Source organism: Caloenas nicobarica, chromosome 1, assembly GCF_036013445.1.
Source record: "Caloenas nicobarica isolate bCalNic1 chromosome 1, bCalNic1.hap1, whole genome shotgun sequence".
Lineage (NCBI taxonomy): Eukaryota > Metazoa > Chordata > Aves > Columbiformes > Columbidae > Caloenas > Caloenas nicobarica.
Window position 1 is genome coordinate 116,511,527 of NC_088245.1, and position 10,639 is coordinate 116,522,165.

The following is a 10,639-nucleotide window of genomic DNA, read 5'->3' on the forward strand; positions in this document are numbered from 1 at the left end:
CACCACCCTGTTCCCCATGCCCTGCCTGTGGCACGGTTTACCCTGGCCATGCTGCTCCCCTGCCTCCCCAGAGACTCCCAGGGAGCCCCGCACAGCTTCTGCTCCCGCACACCCCCCAGTTCTGCACAGCCCCTCTCCAGCCAGCCCTCACCGAGTCCTCCAGAGTCAGCACTTCCTAAGTGCCTGCCCCTGCTGCTGATATCCACACACACACAGACACAGAGTTAGGGCTGTACACCATTCCATGCACCCCATCACAGCTTGCTCTCATGGGCACAGCCCACCTGGCCACATGGCCCAGCAGCCCCAACCTCTGCACACCTTTTCCCTCATCCACGGCCCCTCCACAGCCTCCCGTGTGCCCTCTTGCCCTCGCCCCCATCCTCTCTCACACGTGGGACTCAGGCAATCCTCTACACAAGGGACAGCCCCTGCAAGCCTCCCCAGAATATAAACAAGACATACCCTTCAGCTACACACTGACAAAGGCAGCACCTCGGGCCGTGCGAAGGGTTCCCTCTCATCTGGCCTCCTTTGCATACCAGACGTACTCCAGACATACTCCACACCCTACATATACCCCCTTGCTCCCGAATATAGCCACACACAGCTGAAGTGTGCACACGCCAGTAGATCCAGAAGCACGAACGCCAGAGGTACATATAATCCATCTCTTACAGACGGGAGAGGCAGTGGAAAGACAGCAAGGCAGTGTGATTGGACCATTAGCGGAGGGAAGCCTAAAAACCCAGGGCTCCATAGTCACAAGCCAGCATGCTTCTTTTTAGGAAATCTTGCCACTCTTGCAACTGCTTTCACCTCAGTCAGAAGCCAGCTCCATTGTACACTGTGTCACAAGCTCTGCATCTGTACTCACCACTTGCCCATACCCCACTGATATTTACCATCCAGGCTGCTCTCATACAGCGCTATAATGGACAAAACCTACGCTAGAAACAACTTCTCCATATCAAACATATCCCTCCACCAGTCTTGCTCTGCATATGCATAGTCACAAGTCCTGGCTCCAGGGCCGTGCTGCAGGTCTCCCAGGCAGCCCCCATGTAGCTCTATACCCGTATACTTTACAGACAGTACATAGTTCTATAAGTATCCCAAATATAGCCCCTACACTTCCACAGGAGTGACTTCCCAAACTCTCTATGCAACTCAGGCACCATGAGTACATCCACACATTCCATATGGATTTTCACACTATCCAAGTCAATAGGTCTCTACTGGCAGGGCAAGTTACGTTGTGGTTGCCAAAACAAGAGACAGATCCCTTAGATCTTCATTAGAGGTAGATACAGTCTGCCCAGAATGGAGACTCAGACTGCTCGTAGGGCTTTTATTCAGCTTATTTCATTTGTCCACTTGTATTTAACGAATTAGCAAAAAAAGCCATTCTAATATTTATCTCTATTTTTGCAGCAAAACATACATCAGGATCCCATTGTGTCTGATGCTGTGTGAAAACAGATCAAGAGCTGACCCTTGCTCCAAACAGAATATATTCTAAGTAAAAGAGAAGACACAACAACCAGTAAGTACTAGAGGTACTGCATTATGCAGAGCTGTTCTCTTCTCTCCTCCTGCCTTACCACATGAATTTACTTCCAAAATCTCTTATTATTCTTAACACTACAGTGGTCTGCTCAATGCCATCCTGCACTTCGGACACTAGGAAAAAACCAGGTTTTTTCTCTCTGTCGCACTGGTGGTGTAATCAGGTCTGCCTTGTTTTTCCCTGGCTTCCGTCTCCAGTTTCTGGTCATGGGTAGTGCCTTTGGTGAGATTTCACCGCACTTTATGCCCTTTTCATTGTCACAAGGTCATGTCACTTCCTCACAAGTGACCTGCCGTGGTCAAGGTTGTTTTCCCTGACCTGGTTTATTGCCTTTTAAACATTTTAGTGTTTTGACTGTTTCTCAGGTTGAGCACAGGGTATTTGTTGCACTGGTAAGAGGTTAGGACTGTGAAGCCTAGGGAGTGATATATGGATGGCTCATGCTTTCTTTTGGATTTAATTTTTCATCTTCTAGTGCTCCATGGTGAAAGGAGTGTTTGCTGCTTGCCTAGGGAGACACCTGACATTTAGACTTTATCTTCTGTAAAGGCTTGTGCCAAAATTCTCTTCTCTGACTTTGGGAGTGGCAGAAAAGGACACAGAGTTGAAGGAGGGGGAAAAGAGGGTTTTACGCCCTTCTGATCCCACACTGCAGTAAGGAACTGTACAGCCCTCTGACAAAAATCAGTTGCTCCAATATAAAGGGGCCTTTAATTCCCCAGGCACCTTGCAGTTTGCCCTACAGAAACTCCTCAATCCCATAGTACTCCTGAGACTTGTGGTAGAGGAGGAGAAGAAAAGAAGAGAAACTTGGCCATAGTGTCCTGCTATAATGTCCTAACCAGGGGAGTCCACAACGTCACTTTTTTGGAGCTTTCACAGCCCCTGCACACCCAACTAGAATACAAAGGCTGAAGAAAACGGAAAGAACCTTCCCCTTGAATACTTTGTGCTCAAAGCACTGAAACGCACAGGGTTTTCTTTCTTTTTCTCTCTCTCTCTTTTTTTTCTCTTTCTCTTTTTTGTTTTTTGGCTGAGACGTGATTTTACATTGTCCTAACCTGATTTTGCTGCCCCTGCCTCTGGCTGTAGCTCATGTCCTGAGCCAGCAACGCTGATTTAACAGAGACAGATCTGACAGAAGCAGAAAGAACAGAGAAAAGAGACCTTTCCGGAGATAACCCTCCAGTGAAAAACAGATAGGTGTGTGAATCTTCCCATCTCCAGGGGCACCAGGGAGCAACGACCTTTCCCTCCAGAGCACTCGCTTTCCAAGACTTAAGCACACTGGCTTTCAGAAAGTCTGTCCTTAGCTGCTCAGAGCTGGTTTGCTAGATGGGGCTAACACCAAGAGATGCTATGTGTACACCTGGTATTCCCATAGCTCCTCGTTCTTAATTTCCCTATCCTGACCAGCCACAGCAGCAGAGAACAGTTCTGAAGGGGAGAGCAGCTCTGTGAGGCATATGAATGGTCAAAGATGCCAGGAGAGGTTTCTTCTATGAATGAAATGTTGCAAGTTCATGTTCCCCACTCCTAAGACACAACTATCATGCGAGGTTAGTTTGTACTGCCCGTGCCCACACCTGCACCTTCCCAGTCATTCAGATACATGAGCTGCAATGACTGATGTTCCCTCAATAGCTAAAAAGCCCCATTGACACAGTTGCTAAAAGAGGTATGAACTTTCTGTAAATGGCACTGTGTTATAGTTGTTGAAATAAATGCTGCTTAGCTGGTTTCTGAATTTTAGATAAGGTTTTTGTGTCTTCCTTGATGCGCTCAGTGTGAGAAAGGACCAGTTTGGTTGCATTTCATACTTGCCACTGCTGGCCTCCCTGTGGATAAGTAGTGACTGCTTGCAGAACTGTAGGTGAAGATCTTCTGCATAAATCTTGCATTTCATTAAATATGATAGGCTGTAGAAGTTAGACCTGCAGCTTTTACACCTATGCAAGAAGGACAGAGCTATGCTCTGTCCAGCTCTTTATTTTAATCGGCAATTTCACTGGCAGGTTTTGTCTATCAGGTGTATTCTTCATAGTACAGAAAGGCTGGTGAGCTTTCCTCATCACGCTTTAAACAGAGGCCTGAGTGTCCTTGGTCTGATAGAATTTAGAGTGTGTTTAATTTTCATGTCGCTGAAATAAAATAGTATTTGTTTTAGAGATTTTGTGAAATACTGTTGTTGTTTTCTAGGCTGACCTTTAGAGGCTCTGTATTGCCGTGGCAGTATGTTGCTATGGGGATCACCTCACATGAGTGAGAGCACGAACTGGTATATAAAGATATACTGGGTGCTTTATGCTGTGCCTATTCAGTGGTGCTGTTCAATCGGAAATTGCTCCCAGAAATCTGGTACACTGACTCATAAAGATAATAAGGAGTGCTTGTTTCAACTTACATATCTTTTTTTCCTGTATTTTCGTGTATTTTTTGGTGAGGGTAACTTTTTTGTAAGTTACTTATTTTCAGTGGTGTCATATATTTTCTTTTCTTCTACCAAATACAACTTGCAGCAAATTGAGGATCAGTCCTGGAGGAGTCAGATTAAGTCAAGGGTTTAAGATATATATGGATCTTTGATGTAATCAAGTACTTTCTTCTTTTTTTATTTTTTTTTCTATTTTTGTTTTGGTTTTATTTTTACATCACCTGTAAGGTAAAAGCATGTAAGTGGTTAATTTCCCCTGGAGAAATCCAATACAAATTCAGAAATACTTTGCTGTTGGACAGATGGCTGAAAGGAAAAGATTAATCTACTAACCTTGGATTTAGGAGATATGGATTCGAGTCCCTGCTTGCTGCAGATTTTCCATGTGACACTGATGCGTAAATATCCTAGAATACAGCCACTAGCCTCTGTGCTTGACTGTAAAATAGCATCACCCTGTCTCTCAGGGCAAGGTGAGAAGAATGAAGGTGCATGGCCTCAGTTGGATAATCCTTGCTCCTCTACAAGGGAGGCTGCAGGCCCACGGCAGCCCGGTGAGCAGAAAATGACTGGGACAGTACATGAAGTGTGTGTGGGAGAGAAGGGGACGCCAAAAAATTTTGTTACAGTTCAGGGGTGGTGTAGATATATTACAAACTAAGGCTGTTGGATGCTGTTGGGATGGGTACCATGCAAGTGCCTGGCAAAAGCAAAGCTATTTTCAGGAATCTAGAATATAATTGGCAGCTGCTCATGCTGACACAAATTTTTCTGTAGTTTCATGTCTTGAGGACACTTCTGTTCTGTATGGGCATAATTAGTGCCAGTGACCATCTCCCAAGGGAGTGTCTGAACTGGAAAGCAGCCATCCTGAAAACACAATATCATGAGAAGGTTATCTGAAGAAAACAGGCACGTCCTCCTAATCCCCCTACCTGTTCTCTTTCTCCCTCACCATATCCCATATGCAAACTCTATTATACAGATCCAAGAACTTATTAGTTCCTCGACTATTCTGAAGGACAGGCCCGATATTTGCCAAAAAGCTCTCTCCTTCTTTGGCATCCTGTATGCAACATGAGACGCACCATAGGCTGGCTGTATGCATCACATCCACTCTTCCAACACCACCACACAACTCAAAGGCACAAGTCCCACAAAAGGAGTCTTTGCATGTGGAGTGTACTTGTTAAACATGTGTGATGGCCCCTCTAGTAACTAATCTACAGGGGAGAGCGGTTCATATTTGTTGCTACATGTGCCATCTTCAGACCATCCTAAAAAGCAGACATGAAGGCACACAGACCCAGTGTTCCACACAGTCCCTCACACATCTCCCACAAAAGCACTCTCACCCCAAAGGCAGGGCTTCTCTCTGTCTTTTTGATGAGAAACCTGTCATCAAATGGCGGGGGGGGGTACGTGAATCCAGAAACCAAGTTTCTGAGCTGCTATCTTCTGCAATTTCCTGAGCCAACCCCACTTCCCTACACAACTCATCATTGTTTTGTTTGTGCTCTGCCTGTTCTACCCCCAAGAAACATTCAAAGACATTGAGTACAGGCCTTAAAAGTACACATGCCTGCACGTGGCTGTCTCCACACATCCTGAGGCTGTGTAGGCTGAATTTTCTAGGATTTAGAGCTTGGAGGAGGAATGCATCAAGCAGACAAGCCACGGGCAGGGGCTGGGAGAAGTATTGCCAGGCTTGAGTGTAAAGGCTGATATGTTGGAAAGAAAAATCACAAACATTCCCCAGCAACTGGGATCATGGTCCATCTCCAAGAAGGGCTTCACATCTGGGAAGAAACTGCCTGCGGGTAATTGGGTTTGCTAGAGTTGCCTCTCTAATTAATAAGTGATTTGACTTGGAGATTGGAAATAATAGTTGAAATGATGGCATAAGCATAAGGGCATTGGGGCTGCTGCTGCTGTACTATTAAGAAAGGACTTTCCTGCATAGTCTAATGACACTATATGGCGGTTTGAGGAATGTGAAGTTGTTTGCCCAGGAGACCAACAATGTGATAATATTGGCATATAACCTTCTAGTATTTGAGTAATTAGTTGCTTAGCTACTTTGGATAGGTCATTATTTTGCAAACTGGAAACATTTGCAAGTGGTGATATTTTCCTCGGTATGGTGAAAGAGCTAAACCTATTCTGGCAGTGTTCAACTCCTAGAAATATATATGCATAAATTGTTTCTAATGAGACCATCTGCCTTTTATAGCCCCTTTGGAACTAAATAGTACCCAAAGACCACTCTGTCTTTTAGATATCCATGGTCAGAAAGACTGCTCCTGGCAATAAAAGTATATAGCTTTGTGGATTGAGAAGCTTTTTGATTCCTACATCTCGAGAGGTGTGTTTGTGTGTATGGGTGTGTGTGGACCCATGATACTGCTTTTATTTGTTAAAATTATTAGGAATCGCTGGCCCAAATCTCTTAAGATATAGCATCTGGAAACTCATCTGCTAGATTAGTATTTTGAAGATAACAGAAAGTCTGATCTTTCGCTTACAGTGCTGGGGGGAAGCTTTGCAAAGCTTCTTCACCATATGAGTATTTTCCTGTGTTTGCAAATTAATAGCATTATTTTAAAGGAATACCCTCAATTTAAAATCACAGCTGAGTTGCTCTAGACTCAGCATCTCACGCTGAAGCACTCACATTTTGACTCTGGTGTGAAAACTGTGCGACGTGCAGGGCACTGTGTAGTCACAGCTCCCGCTGAGCCCGGCGCATCGCCCGGCCAGTGAGGGACACAGGAGGGCTCAGCACTTCTCAGTCTCCAAGCAGCTGTCATCCTGGTGGCCGCATCAGGCCTAGGGAACAGGTTTCTTCTTTTACTTGTGTTCACGACCATACACCAATTACTACAAAAATAACACAGTAACCTGTAATTCAGCGCTTGCTTCCTCCTTGCCTTCTTTTGGCTGGAGCCGACTGAGTGAGAATAGAGGAGTCAGGTGCTTCTCTTCATGGCTAGCTTTCAGTCAAATCCCCTTTCAAGTCCTTCTGTGGCAACACAGACCTTTAAAAAGCCTCCACGGAATGTTTATTTGTTGTTTTGCTCTGTGACCACATGCATGTGTTGGCATTAGTCTGAGGCTTCATAAAGCCATACTCTGTGTGGTTTCTCTTTAAATACTCCCTGCAGTTTCTGCCCGAGGAGATGGCTGTAGGTATGTGCTGGCTCTGCCTGCACAGAGGAGAGCAAACCTGTCCCACCGCGTTACAGCAGCGCCGGGGGCCACAAACCTCCGTGCGACAGGACCATGCACAGCACCATCGCCTGAGTACGTTACAATACACGTTTTTGTCCGCAGCATCAGCTCTGTTTGCCCCGTCTGGTTCCCAGCTGACTGCGGCTGGGCACACTGGGAGTGCTGGGTATACCGGGCACACTGGTGAGCGAGAGGTGTTTGCTCATAGAGTCACAGAATGTCCTGAGCTGGAAGGGACCCACAGGGATCATCGAGCCCAACTCCTGTCCCTGCACAGGACAACCCCACAGTTCACACCATGTGTCTGAGGGCTTGTCCAGCCTCTTCTTGAACACTGTCAGGCTTGGGGCCGGGACACCTCCCTGGGGAGCCTGTAAAGGTCAGTAAAAGGTCTGGTGAAGGAGGAGGCGCGCTGGGCCTTGGGGAGTAAGGAGGGAGAGGAGGAGGTTGGGTACACGGGCTGTGTAGCAGAGGCACAGTGCTCCTGCTGCTGAGGAGCCTGGCTGCTGAGCCGCGAGGTCACCTGGGGACTGGCAGTCTTGAGGCAACTCCACAAACCTCCCCTTCAGAGCAAACGTGCAGCCTGGACAAGCCCACAGCTGGGCACACCTGGCTCGGAGGGAGCAGCCACAGGCGCAGCTGTCCAGGAAACCCACACCCTGCCCCGGGGAGAGCAGCAGCGAGGGCGAAAGGAGCCAGAAAACCTAGTGTAGGCACAGCCTTGATCCTGTTTCTGGATTAGCTCAACTAAAGGACGGTGCACAGGAGGGGTTTTTCAGGGTGTACCAGGTAGGTGACCAGCCCTGAGGCAGTCAGATGTTTCCATGATACTCTGCCTTGAATTAAATATTATCTGCCAGGTCACGTTAATTAACATTCCATCTGTCATAACACAGCAGGGTAGTGAGCTGAGAGGGGGAGGATAAACACTTTCCTATTCACTACCTGCTGTTAATTAGTGGAGGAATTAAATAATAAAAAAATAAAAAAGGCTGCATTCCTGCACTCTTTAAGGGTTGGTCAGTCAGTGCTTTGTGGCAACTCAGCTTCTTCAGGTGAATCTAGGGTCTCAACTACAGCCAAAATAAATCCAGAACTTTAATCAGCAAACATAGTGCATATTCTCATCTTAATGACAGTGTGACACTAGCCATGTTACATACAGCTTGGGACAAATGCGCACCCAGGAGGCTTAGTGTTGGAGTTTTTTCAGTCATCATCTCTGCATCCCAGGAAAAAAAAATCTCTCTCTTTGAAATCTCACTTGCCCTATTTCCTCTTAGAGGAAAGTTTTTTCTGGGAAGTTTGATAAAACTCCTTTGGTGTTTTTAGAGCTTTGAAATGTATCTGAACTTTCCTGTAGAGAACTTTTTCCTTTTTTCCTTTCTCAGCTCAAACACACTCCACAATTGCTTGGCCTTGTTGTATACCTGTCTGAGGTAGGTTAACTAGCATAATAAAAATATCAGCCGCTTAGTGGCTTGTCCTATTTTTTTTAAATGTGACGAAATCCATTTTCTCAGGTCAAGCATCCAGTAAACACCACAGAATTTGTTATTTTAACTTACTTTAAGTATTTGTAGGCAAATTGCAAGAGATAATATAACACGTAGGAGTTCTTGTAAGGTGGACAGCTCTGCACTGAGTGCATCCACTGCCGCTGCCATGCCCGTTGTGAGAGAGCATTAGTGTGATCCTGCCTCACACAGGCACGTTCACACCAAACTAACCTGTCATTGATAGCTTGATGGCTGCTGAAGCTACTTTTGAAGTTTTGCTCTTTGCCAGGGCTGTTTTTGTAGTTTTATCTAGCCAGCTTTACTGCTACATCTGCATTCACAATAGAAGCACTTTGCCAGTACAGAACAGCAGTATTCTCCTGCCTACAAAGCACCCCGATGCAGATTCTGTGCCACTTAGCACTAAGAGGACAGCTCAGTCCCTGTTAGTCTTTGTTCCTGAGACAATGGGATTTTCAAGATATGGGGAGTGGGGGGAGAGTTTACTTGGTTTTTTGAATAAAATGGCCTAACTTGGCTTTGGTATTGTTTCCAGTGAAACCCACTTTAAAGCGGAACTTTGTTTTTTTTCTTGATGAGCTTGTTTGTTTGCAAATACAGAGTCTCTATCAGCAGGCCAGGTCTTCTGCAAGTATGTGTCTTAGTGTGGTTAAAGGCCATCCATATACAAAAGTTACCATCTGGTATGTAATCCTGAGGATCAGAGGGGGACTTTCCTTGCAGCTTTTATCAGAGCTCCAAGGTGCCTTCCTCTGGACCGGGTCACAGCTCTGAACTGTAGTAACGTCATTACACGTCTTTGTGCATTTCAGTAAAAACAAGCAAAATTTCACATCTTGGTCAAGAAAAGACAGCAGCCATTACAGTAAATCAACACAAGCAAATTGCTTCTGTTGCTTTGAGAACGGTGTGGCCTGCGTCACTGTTAGGCACATGGATGAAATGTTACGTGCAGGCAAGGATGTTCAACCACAGGCAGGAAAAATAAAAGTTCAAAAGAAAATGCAGGACGTAGGCAGAGCAGGGTCCCGTCTCTTCCTTCCTGTACGGAACTGGACGATCGGAGGTGGACAGAAGGTGAGGAGCAGGGATGAATCCGTGGGAAGTCTAAGAGTGTGCCGGGTTTAGTCCCTTTCATTGTAATAGTAATCTGCTGCTGTGACAGAACTCCTGCAGAAGGAGGGGGAAGTGACAAGACAAACGGCTACATTCATTTTCATATGTTTGGGTGCTGAAGGGCAGAATCCAAATTTGCAGAGTAATTGCTGTCTTGTGGTATTTCACAGGGTAGGGGCACCAGCAGGAATTTTTGCTCCTTACCATGCCCAACATGAGGTGGGCTCACCAGAGCATACTTGCCGGAGTCTGACTTACATCAGAGGTGGATGAAGTGGTCACATTTTAGGGAGTATGTCTTCTTTGTGAAACTGTGTACCTTGTCTGTAATCAGTCGGAGAGTCCAAGACATGTACACAAATGCTCTTAAGTAGCAGATTGGTTCTGGACATATGCTTCTGGACATGGTTGTGACACAGGCCCGGCACTCCAGCTGCGAGCAAGCTCTGCGTGTGTCCTTGCTGGGTCAGTCTCACACCAGGCAACAGAACACTGACAGGTTCTGTGGCCACCAGGACCAGGGCAGCGATTATCCCCCTGTACTTGGTGCTGGTGAGGTCGCACTTCGAATCCTGTGCTCGAATCCTGCAAGAAAGACACTGAGGTGCTGGAGAGAGTTCAGAGAAGGGCGACAAAGCTGGTGAGGGGTCTGGAGCACAAGTCTGATGAGGAGCAGCTGAGGGAGCTGGGGCTGTTCAGCCTGGAGAAAAGGAGGCTGAGGGGAGACCTGATCGCTGTCTGCAACTACCTGAAAGGAGGCTGTAGCAT